Source organism: Electrona antarctica, assembly GCF_951216825.1.
Source record: "Electrona antarctica genome assembly, chromosome: 12".
In the NCBI taxonomy this organism is placed as follows: Eukaryota; Metazoa; Chordata; class Actinopteri; order Myctophiformes; family Myctophidae; genus Electrona; species Electrona antarctica.
The window spans coordinates 18,881,036-18,898,077 of record NC_136793.1 but is presented as its reverse complement, the minus strand read 5'-3'; the positions used below and the strand labels follow the sequence as shown (position 1 = coordinate 18,898,077).

The following is a 17,042-nucleotide window of genomic DNA, read 5'->3' as shown; positions in this document are numbered from 1 at the left end:
CCGTAGCCTACCGTTCACATCAGACTGGTGGGTGGGAGTTAGACAGCAATGACTCGCGTCCCGGTGGTCTATAGCCAACTTGACGTATTCTGGTGAAGCAACAGTGGACTTACTGGACTTACTTATAGGATATCAATGCTTCCAGTGAAAATTGAGTTATCTGAAAAGAGTTTGGGACTAGAGTGTCGAAATGATCCATATGGGTTAAGATGAGGCTACAATTGTATTGAGCTCCTGTGTGCTGTGTCTGATGGCGGGGTGTAAGGTTAAAGGACCACTTCACCACTTTTCAACATCTCTTCATATAATTGGTCCTCACTAATGTTCATGATAAAACACCACCATTTGTGTCTCCACCAGGCCAAGGCATGGGGAGAGAGTATGTTTTGCACTCTGTCCTCCGTCCGTGTGTCCGTGTGTCCGTGTGTCTGTGTGTGTGTCCTTCCGTCTGTGAACAGCTAATCTCCGGTACCGTTAACCCGGTCGATGCCACATTTTGCACACACACTCCCTGGATGCCAACGATGAACCTCTGCCCCAAAATTTCCAGAACGGCCTGTTATAGCGCCACCAGGAGGCCGCTTTGTGCAAAACAAGTTTTTGGACAGTACACCTACAGATTTTGTCCAAACATCACGCAAATTGGTACACAGTCTCTCTAGAGCCATTCAACGAAACAGGGTTTTCAGATTTCTCAGACTCCATCCTGATTGGGTAAGATTGGCTTCCAAAGTTTGCAGGAGTGCTCAGTTTCAAACAAAATGCTGCAAATCATGAACACATCGTGTGATTTCCGTGAAATTGTGCACGCACATTCCCACTAGGCCGAGGAAGAAATGCCACATGAACATTTTCAACTCAGCCTCATGGTGGCGCTATAACTGGCTGAAAAGTGTTTTTACCTCTAACTGCACGGATCTGTGGATAACTTTGTATGCCAACTCCCTAGAGGCCAAGGAAAAACCTTTGCCTGGAATTTTTCACATCTGCTCTTTATAGCGCCACCAGGAGGCCGACATATGTAAAACACATTTTCTAATTACTCCTTCAGATTTTATCCAAATTTCACGCAAATCGGTACACATGCTCTTCATAGTCATGTGATCAAGACGGGTTTGTTTGATTTCTCATAATCCACCCTCATTGGCTACTATTGGCTTCTAAACTTTTCAGGAGTAGCCCGCTTTGTACAAATCGCCACAACTACTCAACACAGCGTTGAGTTTGTGCGATTGTGGTGAAACTGTGCGCATGCATATAGGCTTTGGAAGAAATGCCACTTGACAGTTTTCAAATCAGCCTCATGGTGGCACTACAACAGGCCAAGCCGCGTCACACACACACACACACGCTTATATTGCTAAACATTTTGCCAAACATCACACACACACACTCCTATCCTCCTGGTGGAGACCTGTGCCCAGAAGGGCACTTTTTCTAGTTTCCTACTCAGTCTGTGTCTCATTGGAGGGCTTTGGGCAGTTCGGACACCCGTCCACCAGAGACATCATCATTAGGCAGTGTAATATCCTGGGGTTGGTTCCCTCCAGTCCAAAAGGGGGCATTCTCTAATAACGAACTGACTGTGTTTAGCAACTGGGTCAAGTCATGCGCAGTAGAGTTGCAACCAGTTTCAGAGTGTGGAAGCCTGATATACATGTTCTTATGTGATCCTTCTGAACTAATAAATCTACAGTGATCTGGAAAAGCGGGACTGTTTATTATATATATATATCCACAGTGGAGATATCACAGGCAGAAAAAATTGTGGTATTTTATCATGAACATTAGTTAGGACCAAATATAGGAAGATAAGTTGAAAAGTGGTGAAGTGGTCCTTTAAGCACATCAATTAAATTCAAAGTTCCACTAAAATGTGGAACGCCCTACCAACAGCCATTAAAGACATGTGATGTAATCCCTTGACTCCTTCAAAACCACTCCCAAAGGGCACCGGACGGCTGCAATTCTAAACTGGCCCCATTAAAGTAGCCTAATGGTATAACAAATGTCTCAAAGTATCAAAAGTAGAAAGTAGGTTACTCATTATGCAGAAGGTGACGGTCCTGTTTCTCAAGTTTTCAAATGTATACGCATTGTGAGCTTGTAGATCAGTTATTTTCAAATGGCCAAAATGTATACAGTGGTTAATGTATGTTTTGTAATAATAATCAAAATCTACAAAGTAACTAAGTTTTCAAATAAAGGTAGTGGAGTAAAAGTACAATATTTGGATCTGAGATATATAGTGAAGTAGAAGTAAAAGTATTGGAAGTTAGAAATACTCAAGTAAAGTACAGATACCTCTAAGTAGGCCTACAGTATCGGTTGTATCAGTCCTCCGGTTAGTGGACCCCATTCGCCCTGACCGGCATGAACGCAACGTTCACACTGACACTGGGTTCATCCCAACATGACCCGATGTGTTGCATTCAACAGGCCTGGAATTTCACAGATTTAGGGGCAAGGCCACTTGACCTTTGGTGTTTGAGGACACATGGAGACCAAATGCCATCAAATAAAACAATGGTTTTAAGTTCAATTAATTACATTTATTGTCTTTTGAATACATAGTATAACGATCAGTGAAATAAACAACATATAATATTTACACCAGGCTATTTGTAGAAATTGCCTATTGGCAAAGAGTCAAAAGGTCATGTATACAGTACATGTCCAGCACAGGACTAATCAGTCACTGGACTATTAGAAGATGGGGAGTCAGGGAGAGATAACAATGCTGAATCTCAACAAAAGACTTGTTGTCTATTAACCTCAACAAGAAAGATGTAGAGGAGAAGAATGTGTAATCAGCTGTGGCAGTGTGGGTGGGGCCTCAGGGGCCAGGCATATCATTGTTTGAGGGGCAGCAGTAATTGAGATTTCTCTGGCTGTAATAAAATGTAAAAAGTATCTCATGCACCCCCTATGGTCAGTAGGAAGTTCTATTATTGAAGTTTAAGTGTTGAAACAACATTTATTTGTATTTGTATTATTATTATTACTTTTTACAGCTTTTTTCTCTCCAATGTAGTCATTATACCAATTTATGCCTCCCCACACACATTTCTTTGTTGTCACTGCAGTTGTAGCCTACTGACTAACCTGCCAGTGAGGAGCCCCATCCGGGAGGACATATGCTACTACATCCTCCGCCCAACACTCCCTGCTGACAGGTGCCGCCCCAGCCCGTATAACTTGGAGTGACAATTTTCAACCTCCCCTCCTTCCCTCACCCAAACACCGGCCAATTGTGTTCATATAGACGCTCAACAAAACCAGGGGCCGATTTGAACCGACAACTTCCACTGTGGCACCCTTATTGAGTGGTGTAAAACACTCCTACAACTGACTTTGTTAGGTTACGTGTCTGTCTGTCTGTTCGTACCAAAAAATGAGCACGGTTGCTATGGTCACCCAGTTCACACGGGTGTGATTTCATTACGTCAGACATTACGTCAGACCACAGCTGATCAGTCTATATAAGACCTTACACCACTCAGTTCACACGGGTGTGATTTCTTTTTATTATTAATAAAAAGTTTAACAACTTAAGCCGTAGGCCTATTCTATTTACAATTTTCAGAAATAGCGACTCATTGTGAGCTTGTAGATTTACTGCTGCCACACAGACAGTAATCAGTTAAATGAACAACATTCACTGTCAATGATATGGTTATCATTGTTATTATTTATCTTCAGCTGTGTCAAGATTTTACTGTGAAAATGATTCATGAAGAGGTGAGATTCATTATGTTTTTGTTGAGATTACCAAATACCAAATGACCAGTGTTCAGTAGTTTAACATAGGTAGCTTGGTTAGCTTACTTTCAGAAAGATGTAGCTTTCAAGTAAGCTATATGTTTCACCATATAGCTGGGTAGCTTGACAAAAGCTTCATCACTGCATTTTCAGTGCCACATCAACATGAAATAGCACAACAGATGAGTTTTGAGAGCAGTTTGTTAATCTCCATCTCCATACATTTGTAGCATGTTATTTGTGATCTTTGTCTATAATTACATGCCCAAAATAGGGACACCAGATTTACTTCTCATTCTCAGGCCCTGTAGTGTAGTGATTGAGTAGGTATGGGTGCTCAGAATGAAACAATGAGCAGTCTGACTCAGCTACTGAATTGCTGACTCAATAGTCACACTGACTGATATGTTCAGACAGCCATGGGTTATGTGTACGGCTGAGTACTTTTAGCATTGTGAGTGACGTACTCTGAGCTGACAACGATTGAATTAAACACATTTCTGATTTCTAATTAATAATGCTGTATTTTTGCAATTAAAGTGCTTATACTATAGGTGAAATATGTTGACTGTCCCACAAATCTGTTTTGGTGAAAAACTATGACATTGTTGGATTATAGCTCCACTCCTCCATACACATGCATACACACATGTACACATAGACATGCATATATGCACATAACACAAACACTCACAGACTCACGGAGACACGCACGCACGCACACACGCAGTGACTTGACTTATGACATAACAGTTTATATGGCATATCTATATGCCATATATTGGTGCTGCTACTGTATTTGATTTGAATGGTGCATTAAACCATTTTTTGTTGTTTGTGAGAATTACCGGTAAACTAGCTCTTATCTTATCTTTTGTTGAGATTAGCACATCCAAATCAGCTAATGATCTTGTAGGTTATTTTTATGTGGTATCAATTGTGTTTAAGCGACAAATGTAAGATATCCACAGCTCTTTATGAGACATACTTTTTTTCTTGTGTAATTTCTTGTGGATTGTGTAATGATACAAGTTCAGGCAATGGCATGGCAGACTGCACTGACCTTTAAAGGTCAGACCACACCAATGCAACTAGTCGCAACTCCTTCCAACAACCAATCTTTTGACAAATTCCATTTGGCCCGAGCCGTACTAGTGCTGATATCAGATAGATGTGGTAGAACCCATATATGGATATTCAATTCAATCTTTATTGCAGACTCAGGGGAATCCATATCACAGTACAAAACAATACCATAGATTAAAAAAAAGATAATATAGAAATAAATATACAATAAAAAGAGTTCCACAATGTTCAGTTTCGAACATACAAACAAGTTCGCCAATGGTTCCACAGTCTGGAGGAGAACCTGACAGAACTACGTAATGGGTTAGTAATGACATCAATGATGTCATTTACTGACTCAGATACTCTGCACATAAATCTATACATAAGATTGCGCAGCACAGCAGAGCAAGTGCTACATCCTGTACCACATGCATTTAATAACATAGATAACTAGGATAGATCTAACTGGCTTAGTCATCGTGACAAGCATAGTCGGAGAATATAATACAAGGGTCTGCTTCAGGGAGGTCGAAGCATCCTGGTTTAAGTTCTAGTTGGACACCACTGCAGCGGGTCCTAACCCAGACAACCAGCATGAGAGCTATTTTATAAATAGCCACAAACTACATTTTTGATAACAATGTTCAATATACACATGCCACATACAATATACATCAGAAATATAGAACCAGTAAGATGCCTAAGGGCGAGTGGCCCCCACTGCCACCCTTAGATCTCCATATATGGAGCTGACCTGTTCTGACATTCCATGTTGATCTGACCTCATCAAACCCTGTACACTCAAGACACACTCCATATATGGCCAGTACAGAATTCATTCCAGATGTTGATCAGACCCCCCCATGCCAAAGCACCAGCGCTCGCCCAGCAGTCTGCTGTCACGCCGTGCTCTGGTATATCAATTCTGAATAACCTCTGAATTCATGTATGGTGAAATTCATTCCAGTAACTGAAAAACAGGAGTAACTGACGAAAAACAGGAACATTGATCAGATATATCATAGTAGTGTCAATGTTTTTGTACAGCACACTTCATTTCACTATCCAGCTGCATCATACATGACTGGGCATGAAGATCCAACTTTTGATCCCAGGATGTTGTTTTTTAAAATCTCAACTAAAGATAAGCTGAAACAACAGTGTTTGCAGCCTTCAGAGGCATCTACTGTACATGGATAAATGGTAAACAGTATGGTACACCACTGAATGGCATCATTTCCTCAAGTTAGCTGTGAAATAAAACAATTTATGATTGAAGGAAAATGCGTAACAATAATTGGAATTATAGAATTATATGATTAAAATGTATTCTGATCCTCAAGACATGGGAAAGATGCTTTGATGCATTTTATGAATCATGGATGAATGAAACATCTGTACTTATTTTGTAACCTTTAGGCGATGTGCCAACTTCCTACACTTGACAGAGCATGCTTAAAGGGATATTTCACTTTCAAACATGAAACAACATGAAAGTGAAATATCTCTTTAATGCGACTCACAGGTTAATATCAACTGGTGGCCACATGTGGCCCCCACCTTCACTTAATGCGGCCCGCAGGTTAATATCAACTGGTGGCCACATGTGGCCCCCACCTTCACTTAATGCGACCCACAGGTTAATATCAACGGGCGGCCTAATGCGGCCCGCAGGTTAATATCAACTGGCGGCCTAGGGGCCACATTTGGCCCCGACCTTCACTTAATGCAGGGGTCTGCAACAGTCTTAATGCGACCCACAGGTTAATATCAACTGGTGGCCTGGGGGCCACATGTGTCCCCCACCTTCACTTAATGCGGCCCGCAGGTTAATATCAACTGGTGGCCCCCACCACATGTGCCCCCCACCTTCACTTAATGCGGCCCGCAGGTTAATATCGGAATACTGATATATTATTGATTTCAGCTGTTACAATTCCAAACATGCAAGCATGACCTGCTTTAATTACTTCAGTCTATATTAGTAGCTAAATGACTACTAGTTTTTTTTATGTCCAATGTATTTGCATTTAAGTTCATAAAGTTAACATAAGAACATATAAATGTATTTGAAATTAAATCAAAATGTTAATTTTCAGGATTCCAATTCAGAAATACCGGTAGCTAAAAATAATTCTTTAGCAAAAATAGCAGATAGCTCAAAACACATCATAGTTTGAGCTTGTAGATCAGCTATTTTTGACTATGCATTGTGGCCCTCTCCATCATCAAAGTTGCCCACCACTGCCCTATCCAAAAAACAGTTATTAAAATTAAAATCTCACACAATACACAACAGAATAATTTTAATAATATGCCACATGCAGTTGAATGCAAGTTGCAAATTGCATTATGCAATCAATACACTTGTGGCCCACTGCCCACAGGTGAAATGGTTTGCAGTTGATTGCAGGTGGTTGAATGAATTGATGACGATAGTATAGTACAGTAAAGATGATAATAATCTAATATGATGTGTGTAGTTCTTTATAGATCTAACCTCTTAATTTTGATTTCAAAGTGCACCAGATTGAAGGATTCATCACAAATTTACATTTTTTTTCTGGAGCCCAGGGGGGGGGGGGGGGGGGGGGGGGGCACACAGGTAAGCAATATGTCTTGATTGGTTATACTGAAAACTAAAGGGCTGCTCCTCTGAAGAGGACCTGTTAACGATGCTATACTATACGATACGATACGATGCTATACTCTAGCGTCTCTAGCGGCAGGGACGGCTTCTCCACCTGGGTCGGTGATAACTGGTGCTCCCGGTCTTGACAGTACGGACTCATAACTTTGGGCAGTGTCACAGTCTGGTGTAGCGTGGCTACTATCACCTTGGTCTTAGTGTCACACAGGTAAGCAATATATCTTGATTGGTTACACTGAAAACTAAAGGGCTGCTCCTCTGAAGAGGACCTGTTAACTTGCCCATGTCTCTGCACCCCACTAGTGTACACACTCAGTTTCTGTAAGGTTGGAGAACTAACATTCAATTTGGCCTGCTGCTTTTGTACAATGTCCTTGGCATTTGAGCCCATTGCCCCCACCTCCAACATGTGGCTCTTCACGCTGGGGGGGTTCTGACTCTTCTCTACCTTGCCTGGTGTCAGAAGGAACTGTAGCCCAACTGTCCTGGCCATTACTCTGACAAAAGCGAGCTACATGTCCTGCCCGTTTGCACTGGAAACAAATTGGTTGCCCCTCTGGAGACCATTGGTATCGGGTGCCCTGTCTAGGCCTCTGCATCCCCCTGTACCCACCCTGTGCCCCCAGAGTGTTAACCAGCATATAGAGTTGCTCCTGCCGTTTCATTACAATATCCCTCAGCACCAAATACTCAGATTGTCCAGCATTAACTGCCCCGCTAGTTACCAAAGCCTGCGTTTCATGGGAGTGAGATGTTGGGCGAGTGTACCTTACTCCTTGAGGCTGTCCCTCCTCCACCCAACAAATGGCCTCCTTCCTCAGGTCAAGGAGGCGTGATTATGAATCCCACCAACGTTCTAGGGTAGACCCGCCTCACCATGTGTCTGATTGGCTCCCGGGAAGGCATAGTTTTACTGAGGTTAGGCCGTTCGGGTTAGGTTTAGGGCGGTGCATACTTAGTTTAGACTAGTCATTGGTTAGACATGGGTTAAGGTTAGGTTTAGGTGTGCTGCCCCGTGGGAGGTTAGGTTTAGGGTGAGGGTTTGAGATAGGTTGTAGGAGTAATGACTGGTCGCAAAAACAAGAACTGTCAATCACAACGACTACTGGCCAATCACAGCAGGGCTTTCCTAGAACTGCGGTGGGATAAAAAATAATGCGTCAAGGAGTGACACGCCAGGGGTCTGGCGCACAAGACTTTTCAGCTCTCTGCAAAGCATAGGTAAGGCATATGGTCCCTTACACCTTCCGCAAACTGGTCTCGTAAAACCTGATCAGAGTTGGGCATAGCATCAGCGTTAGATTTTTTTATTTTGTCCATGATAGACAACAATGATAATTCTTGTAATGACTCACTTTCTTTTTGTCTGCGCTCAAATAATTGATGTTGTAATGAAACTTAGGAGTTAGAGCATGAATAGAGTTGTCAGTACATCAGAAATGATTTGAGGGTCCTCTCTTTCCACACGTGGCCTAAACTTTATTTCAGCCCTCGCCTCCCCCTCCAAATGATCATAGGCCTACATGAAGAGTGCTTTGTCAATTTCTGACATATGCCGACCCCTTGGGGAACACTCAACCTCCTCTAACCAGTCTTCTATGCACAAGGACCCAGGTCCACCAGAAAACTGGTGACATTTTCTTTCACAAGGGATATACATCACTTCCCACCATAGGCTACTCTCCCCATGAGTCAAATTACCTCAGCCAGGTGGTTCTTTGAGTCTCTCATTTTCCAATCTCATCTGTTCAAGCTGCTTCCTGAGCGTCACCAGTTCTTCTGCCATGACTGGTTCGGATGCAGTTGAGGTTGGTCAGCAGGTAAACTTCAGCACCTGTGGTAGTCTTCAACCGCTGTCCCTTTCCCTTTTACAAGCAGTTTACTAAAAAAAAATTAAACCATCTCCCACATTAATTGGTCTCAAAACACTAATTGTACCGTCTGCCGACTACGCCAAAATGTAACCCTCGCTAAATAAATACATTGGACAGGATACAGAAGTATGGTACAAGCATAACAATAGTTTGTTATAAAAATGGTACAAAAGGCTTTTATTTGTATATCAAAAATTGTTAAAAGTAGTGTTTGAGATGATACTTAAAATGGGGAAGAATGGTTGTTTCACAAAACACATCAAAACTAAAATGGAAAGGAAAGGAACAGCGGCCCTTTAGGGGTCACTTGTTCAACATGAACCTATAAGGCAATGACAAACAAAGTTACGCAGAGCACAATAGCATTGACCTATACCTAAGCAAGGCAAAACTGTTAAATACTACACACAGATCATAATACAATGTAATGCACAAACGTCACAAATTAATATTGCATGTCCTATCTATAACCCCAATATAATCCACAAACCAATAAAAGGATCCCCTTACCAAATACAGCTTTAAGTTAAACACATCAGTCTCTCACTGGTCACACAGGAAAACAAGCCCCCTGTCTCCACCTGTAGCTGTTAAATTACATAAACCATGCAGGTTAGAGACAGTGACACCATTGCATATGTTACAGAAAATATCAAAACAGCCCATGTCTTGGTTCAGCTTTGCATAAACCTAATCTATATACTTACAATTCTCCAGTTTAAATGCCTACACATTTGGGGAGGCCACGCCCCAAACAATTCTAGACAGGACTCCGACAGCAACATACGAGTAGTGCAGTCTGCAGACCTGACAATATAAAAATACTTTCATTGTAGATCATACAAAAAAACGAATAAAACAAATATACAATACAAAAAACAAGTGGACAGGCTTACCGAGTGACAGTTCAGCAGTCAAACATGATCATCCCCTTTCTCAACAACACACTACTGGCAGTGTTGTGAGGCCCCACAGCTTTCAGACCTGCTACCTGCCTGCTCAGAAAGCCTTTAAATACCCTTGTCACTTAACCTCTGCCTCCCTCTAGGGGTTACATTCCATTCACTTTAAGTTCATATTCCCTTGTTTTCTGATCCTTATTTCTCCCAGTTAATTTATTAAGGTTTTCCCAGATCAATTTTCCATTTCCCCTTGCATCTTCTATTACTTTGATAAAGAAATCAGCTTTTGCTTTCCTTAGATTTCTTACTACCTTATTTCGAAGGCTTGTGAAAATCTGCCTATCACTGCTGTAACCCAGTTTATATTTTAATATAAATGTGGTGTGGTGAATGGCAAACTGTTTGCCATATCCTATATTGGTCAGCAGATTGTGGTAAACTAGAGAGTGACATCAACATAGGCTTACTTACAGCTTTGAACAAACTCGGACTGGTCTGATTCATAAAATCTGATTTTTCAATTCACTGTTTTTTAAACTGTCCACTCCAAAATAGAAGAATCTATTAAAGTTAAATGTAAACTGGTTGAAAAATAACGTCGCTAATACATTAGCTAATGGAACTTTAATTAATCCAGTGGGTAATTTACGTACAACGCTATCTCTCGCCAAGTGAGTCAGGACAAAAGCTACATTGTTGTATAAGTGCACCACCAAGCGGTGAAATCTGAGAAATCACCATGTGTTACTACTCCATTGTTTAACATAAGTTACACAGTAGGCTAACACACACCATTGTTTAAGTACTAACAAACATATGATGCGGAAGGAAATGAAATGTTGGGGAGTGGTTAACCAGGCTAAAGTTAAGGGTAATCAAAATCAAAATATACCGAACATAACATAACCACTGAACAGCCAAGCATTTATGTACATTAGAGCTGCAGATCAGATGTCACCAGATGGTGGCAGAGTTTGTCAAATTTTGAATTATTTTCATCCACAAAATACGACTTATGGAGCTGAGCACGGTTTGGGGTTTACTTTCGAAATATAACTTGAATTAATTAATTATCAATGCACAGTTGCAAATAGTTGTGTAGACTACACTAGGTTACTTGCGAGCACTTCACATTTCCAAACTTATCTTCATAATTGGTCCAGTGACATCATCAATGGGGTTCCAAGCTAATAGAAACAACACGTTATATTTATATATACAGTATATATTATTATATATTTGACCCTTCCCCCTAAACAGGTGATAATCCAACGCAGCTATCTTTGGTTAAATGTACTTGTCTTGTACACCAATAATACAGTAGGCTATTCAACTTGACTAAGTTATTATCTAGCCACTGTAAACTTCAACGTGCAACAACTAAAGTCTAATATATGCTTAGTATATGCTTGAAGATCTACCATTTGTGGCACACAAACATTCGAGCACTAGGCCTACATCATTATAATGCTGTGAAGAGGCCTTTTAAAGATTACATCACATCCCTCACACACCAAGTCCACTGTATCTGTCAGGACCTGTCCATTTGACTGAAATCAGGCATATGTTTCAATGCGGTAAGGCGAACATCATTAGCTTCTCTGAAACCAAACTTGATGAGTCAACTAAAGACCCAGAAGTTGAAATAGAGAACTATTCTTTGATCAGAAACGACAGAAACAGGCATGGTGGTGGCGTGTGTATGTATATTCACAAAGACACTGAATATGTTACTCGTACTGACTTACAGCATGATGAAATTGAAACTGTGTGGGTTGAATTAATTTTCAAAAAAGCTAAATCAGTATTAGTGGGCACCGTCTACAGACCGCCTGACCAACATGGGTTCTATGATATACTTGAGGGGTGCTTAGCTGAGGAGGAAGGTGTAGAGAAAATCCTGATTGGCGACTACAATACAGACATGCAACGAAAGGAAGCACCTGTGTTTAAGTCATTCAGTAAGTTCTGTGATCTACATAGTGTCAGTCAGCTAATTACCCAACCCACTAGAGTGTGTGATTCTACTCAAACTGTCATTGATCTCATTCTGTCCTCGGACAAATCCAGAATCTCCAAGAAAGGGGTTATTGTATGTGGGCTTAGTGATCATTTTATGATATTCTGTACCCGCAAAATACAAAAACTTAAGACCGGCTGCCACAAAACAGTCATATCAAGGGACCTCAAAACCTACTCTAGTGAGGTCTTTAACCAAGTATTGGAGAGTCTGGATTGGTCCGATGAGCTTGAATGCACACATGTCGAAGAAGCTTGGCTTGGCTTCAAAACCAAATTTACATCAGTACTGAACAACATGGCTCCTTTGAGAACCACCAGGGGCAAAACCCGCTCGGAACCATGGATGAATTCGGACATACTGGCTGCAATGAAAGCCAGAGACAAAAAATGCTCTGAGGTTCTAAAATGCAAGTCAAAGCTAGCCAAGCGCTTCGACAGTGTTCGCCAAGCTCGTTTGAACAACCTAAATACACAACGAATCAAACTACGAAACAGTGTAACTGCCATGACCAAATCAGCTAAAAGTAACTTCATTAATGATAAAGCTGAGGAAAACAAAAACAATCCTCATGAGCTCTGGAAGCTACTAAACAATACACTAAGCTATGGTCAGAAACTAAAAACCAGATTTTCGAACATAAACATCAAATCTGACAACACTCTCATCACTGACAACCTTGATGTGGCCAACTACTTGAATATCTTCTTTACAAACATATCAACAACTCTGGTTAACAAACTGCCCTCCCACTCTGGGCTCTTTGGTGTAGAGCACATTACAACCTTCTACAAAAACCTAGGTGTTTGTAAAGACGATTTTAAACTAGTTATGGTAACAACTGATGAGGTAATTAAGAAACTGAGTGCCCTCCAACCCCACAAGGCCACAGGCCATGACAACATTCCCTCCAAATTTCTCAGAGACTCAGCCATCTCTATAGCTCCAATCATCACCCACATAGTAAACCTCTCCATCAAACAGGGACAGGTCCCCCAAGATTTCAAACTGGCCAAAGTAACCCCCTTGCACAAGAAAGGGAGTAAATTAGACCCCGGCAACTACCGCCCTATTTCTATTCTTAGTTCCATCTCGAAAGTGATGGAAAAAATAGTCTATGAACAGGTTGAAAAGTATCTTGCCACTAATAAATTATTGTACGAGTTCCAATCTGGCTTCAGAACATCCCACTCCACTGACACATGCCTCCTCTATTTGAGCGACCACATCAAACAAGAGGTGGACGCTGGCAAATACTGCGGCATGGTCATGCTGGACCTCCAAAAGGCTTTTGACACCGTGAACCACTCCATACTGGTTAACAAGCTAAAAGCAATTGGTTTCGATAGCACATCAGTGAGCTGGATGCAATCCTACCTGGAGGGGAGAGAACAGATGGTGGAAGTGAACGGAACACTGTCCCCCCCCCTCCCAGTGAGCTGTGGCGTTCCACAAGGAAGCATACTAGGGCCTCTACTGTTCCTAATATATGTAAACGACATGACTTCAGCCTGTGACTGCAACTTGTTCCTGTTCGCAGATGACTCAGCACTGCTGGTCTCGGACAGGGACAAACTGCAGGTTGAAAATGCCCTCAGCTCTGAACTCGGTAGAATCTGCACCTGGCTCGCTGATAACAAACTATCTTTACACCTGGGAAAAACTGAATCCATTCTCTTTGGCTCTATTAGTAATCTCAGCAAGGCAAATGGCTTCTTGGTTAGAGTGGGTGACAATGTTATCACACGTAAAGATGAAATTACCTACCTAGGTTCCATCCTGGAGGCTAATCTTTCCGGTGATAAAATGGCCACCAACGTAATCAAAAAAGTCAACCATAGAACAAGATTCCTCTACAGGATCTCCTCACTGGTCAACAAAAACACCTTGAAGACCTTAACAGGAGCCCTTGTACAGGGTTTCTTTGACTATGCATGCACCTCCTGGTACCACAGCACCTCAAAGGCCCTTAAAACCAGGCTCCAGACTTCCCAAAACAAACTGGTCAGGCTCCTACTTGATCTAGCCCCCCGAACCCACCTCACCCCTGCCCACTTCGACAGGCTGGAATGGCTTAGGGTCGACGACAGAGTACAGCATCTTGCAATGGGTCTGGTCCACAAGATTCGATACACCACCAAGATACCCATGTACCTGTCTAGATACTTCCTTAATGTTAACGAAGTCCACACCCACAACACCAGAGGGAGTGCAACGAACCATGTACAACCCAGATTCGGCACAAACAAGGGACTAAATTCTTTTCGCTCCTATGCCACTAAAATGTGGAACGCCCTACCAACTGTCATTAAGACATGCGAATCCCTTGACTCTTTCAAAACCGCTCTCAAAGGGCACCTACGGACGGCTGCAATTCGAAACTGGCCCCTGTAAAATCGGAATCCCTCAAACACGAACGCAATGACAACACAAGAGACGGTCGCGGCCACACAGCCAACTCAAGGTATGGCCACTGAGCCAACTTGGGGACCCAACGCAAGGACAACACAAGAGATGGTCACGGCCACACAGCCAACTCAAGGTACGGCCACGGAGCCGACTTGGGGACCCAACGCAGCTCCTCCAAGGAAAACAAACAATTTAACGGAGCTGAACGTGAATCCCCCCCCCCCCGCCCCCCCTTTTTTTTCCCCTCACTGTATATTTTTCTTTTCCCTTTTTACCTCCTTTTTGATGAATTCTTTTTTGATGAATTCCTGTTCTGTCTATAGAAGTGTCTATTTGTACGTCTCTAAATGTTTTGATGATTTGAACATGGTGGACCCTGTTGGAAACAAGTGTAATGCTTAATTGGGTCGTCCACTCACAGTTAACAGCCTTTGTATTGAGTTTGTGCTTGAAATGTACTGTAATTCTGCAAACTGTTAATAAATTCTTCAATCAATCAATCAATCAATTTGTATACCCAAGAGATGTTGAAGTCATCAGTATTTTTTCCCGCCGGCTGCCGGGCACGGCTGCACTAATAACTTTGGGGCAGGACCGTCTAGTTTAAATCAAGTTTTTCAGTCAAAAGGGAGACATGATGGATGGAGAAGGATCAACATATGGAATGTCAGAACAGGTCAGCTCCATATATGGAGATCTAAGATGTAGAGATGCCAATATTGATGACATCAGGGATCTCCATATATGGGCTTAATATTGATGACATCAGGGATCTCCATCCATGATGTCACATGCTCCATACCTGATGATGTCACTTGCTCCATCCGTGTCACATGATGTCACATGCTCCATCTCTGATGATGTCACGTGCTCTCTCACCTGGGGTGTGACCAACACACGGGAAATGCGCGATTCCATTGTTAACTGACCTTTGGTCGCAAAAACACATGGTACCTCTAACGAGGTTAGACAAGGCACTCCATATTTGGGCATTTGGAACTCCTTATCATGGTGGCTGAGTGACAAAGTGCATCATGCAGGACTCCTTCAGTTTAGATTTGAATCCAGGTTCTCTGTAAATCAATGTGAAAATCTTTCATTATTTTTTTCAAGCGGTGACGATGTCTGCTTTTAGACTGATAGTTACAGTATGCTGGTATATGATTGACAATTATTTGCTGGGATTTAAACTTGGTGATACAACAGATGTATTATAGAATGTTTTAAAGTTATAGAGTCTGCAAATTATTCCAGAGATAACACACATTGTCGCCCTCTCTACTAATTGTATGTAAACGTAGTGATTATGTTGCTTATAATAGAGGGTATGTGCATGCTTAAAGTGAATGGCACATCGAGTGGCAAAGCAACAGGCAAAGTGAGTTTAACATTGTTTCATGTTGTTTAATACAATCAAATAGGACTTTTGTTTGGACATGTATGGGCTGTCAAGGCCAGAAAGTATTTTTTTGCCACTCAGTAGGCGTTCCTGCATAACTTCCGGGTTTGATGATGATGTCACGCGCATACCCTCTATTAGCTCCCTGCAATAGGGACACTAAAGGCTTGTATGTTAGCGGCCTGAAAAACAGGGCTTTGTCAAAACTGTCAAGACAAAAGTCAGTTCAAAGTTCGAAATTGTGGGTCCAAGTGTTTGAAAACCATTTACATGTCAGTTCATATTGTTTGATGAGATTAGGTCAGGGGTGTCAAAGCTGGAGATTAGGTCAGGGGTGTCAAAGCTGGAGGAACCCCCCATACCTCAGGGTTAATGGGGTTATTTTGCAGCCCTATGATATATTCTCTGTTTGGGGCCCAGAATTCCTAGTAGCACTCCTGAGATTAGGCATGAATCTTAGATTTAATATCCTTTACTGTGCGACACACACACACACATGCACACGCACACACACTTTAAGTATAGATTATATCATTTTTCAGCTAAAAGAAAATAGATTGCTCTGGTACACTGATGGGGCAAAAAAAAAGCTGAAAATCAGACACTAAAGTCTGTTCGTGGGTTGTCAGACCACAACTTTACTCTGGTTAGTGGTTACCCATATACTATAGTATAAACTTAATTTACCTTAACACTTTTGAAAACATTTACAAAATTATCATAAACCTGCTCATTCAAAATTAAAGCAGATAGTGGACTTTTGAACCACATTGGTACCCCCAATGAGAGTATGAATCCAAGTCATGTATGCCAAGTAGAGATGTCCCGATACTATATCGGTATCGGCGAATATGCCAGTCTAACCACCGATCTGACACAGGGGCAAGGGGTTGACACCATGGCAGGTAAATAAAAAGTTGGGGCATGTGGAGTTTGCTTTTGAGTTGCCCAAACTGAA

The 17,042-nt window shown here is 41.8% G+C and overlaps 1 long non-coding RNA gene across 1 annotated transcript; it reads right to left on the bottom strand.

The window, feature by feature from the left end:
- Positions 1-8,631: 8,631 nt before the first annotated feature.
- LOC306933823 lies at positions 8,632-10,330 on the bottom strand. The gene is made up of 4 exons (XR_013791254.1): positions 10,251-10,330; positions 10,062-10,161; positions 9,865-9,941; positions 8,632-9,676 (listed from the first exon to the last, which is right to left on the bottom strand). It is a non-coding gene; the product is annotated as an uncharacterized lncRNA (long non-coding RNA).
- Positions 10,331-17,042: the final 6,712 nt, after the last annotated feature.